The following is a 1776-nucleotide window of genomic DNA, read 5'->3' on the forward strand; positions in this document are numbered from 1 at the left end:
AACAGACTTGGGAAGAACTTTCTGAACAATATTTGATTTCTGTTGTAGAAAGAATGCCACGAGTGTGTTCAGCTGTTATATCTGCCAAAGGTGGCTACTTTGATGAGTCAAAAGTTTGGAATATATTTTGGTCTATAAATTGATTCCATGATTAATTTTTTAAACTAAAATTGCTTATTTGTTCTATGCTTTCATTTCAGAATGCAATGACACAATAAAGTGAATAATTTTCAGTAAAAAATTGGAAAAAGTGTGGTGTTCTAAAACTTTTGACCGGTAGTGTATATATATATAAAACAGGACACATTCCAAGGTTCTACTGCTCACCTTCTGAGTTTTAGACTCAGTACCATGTGTGCCAGACTTTGGCGCTCACTGCAGCTACACGTCCGTCAGATGGAATCACAGCTTCATTTCATGCATTTGTTTTAAACAGTGTCGCCTCACAGAGTCACACAACTCTAACTACAGACTCATAAGGATAGATGTACATGCTGGAAAATACACTTATTCACATTTTCACCAAGAGTTAGTTGAGATCGATATCAATTGTCATGACTGTGTGGTGAATTAGCTGAGCTCAAAGAGAAGGATTGTGTGTTCTATTCCTTATTCTTATTTATCTTTATTTATCTATTCTTGTTGCTTCGGTGTGGAACAGGTACACAACGCATTTCACTGCGTGTTATACCGTGTATAACTGTGTTTGTGACCAATAAAGACCTTGAACCTTGAACCTTGAACCTTGAAAAAAAAAAGCCTGGAAACAAAACCCAATAGCACTTATAAAGCTCACTAATTAATGCGTCATTTGTTCCCACTGTGCAAAAACTATTATGGTGGACTGTCAGACTATCTGTTGGCTGGAAACAATCCAACCCAGCTGGTGTTTTCTACGTCCAGGCCACACAGCAAGCAGTGGTCAGGTGTGGGACCCATGAGGCAAAGTGGGCACCCTGTGGTCACCCGTGCCGACTCTCCAGATGTGGACTGGCAGTCGTGCTTGATCAGAACGAGCCACCGTAGAGTTTCGTCATTGAGTCGTGTAAACATCGATACCAGTTTCATTGTTGCAGGCTTTATTTTGAACTTCTGTCGACGACCACAGTTCAGGGAGACTCTGTCGCCCAAAAGAGCTGATGAGGTCTGGACTTGTCTCGTTTTACCTGCTGTTCAAAGTCTTCAGTATCACCAGTCAGCATTCATAGATGCCATTGCATGTGGCAGTCTGTGTTTGTGAATGCGTCTCTATGTGCCAGTGCTTTCCACTGCATTTGCATTAAAACATGGCATAAAAAAGACAAAGAAGGACCTCATCAACTTTTTTTTACACACACTGCTGCTTTGATTTTTACGTCCAGACTGCAGCTCTGTTTTTTCTTCTTCTTTAGATTAGGCAGACTGACTTTGGTTTTATAATTACAAATTTATCATTAATTTAGCTTGCCTTAACAACAAATCATATGTAGAGCATTTCACAAGGCTCAGAACTCAGCATAAGCTAAATAGTAAATACAAGCCAAACACTGACTCCTGTGCTGTCCTCCATCATGCAACCTCCAGTATCAGAGCCGGGTTTTCTTTGATGCAAATAAAATTGAAACACAATCTTAAGCCCTAATCAACAACTTTCTTCAAAAACAAGAACAGCACAGGTGTAAAAACATCCAGAAGTGTTGTTATAGGGATGGGTACTGTGGATATATAGTGCCCTTAGGTAAAGCCTGTATCTAAAAGATGGACATAGTGTTCAGGTCTGAGGAGTGAAGCTCATGC

The sequence above is a fragment of the Stegastes partitus genome, unplaced genomic scaffold (genome assembly GCF_000690725.1).
Source record: "Stegastes partitus isolate 25-593 unplaced genomic scaffold, Stegastes_partitus-1.0.2 Scaffold1319, whole genome shotgun sequence".
NCBI classification, from domain to species: Eukaryota; Metazoa; Chordata; class Actinopteri; family Pomacentridae; genus Stegastes; species Stegastes partitus.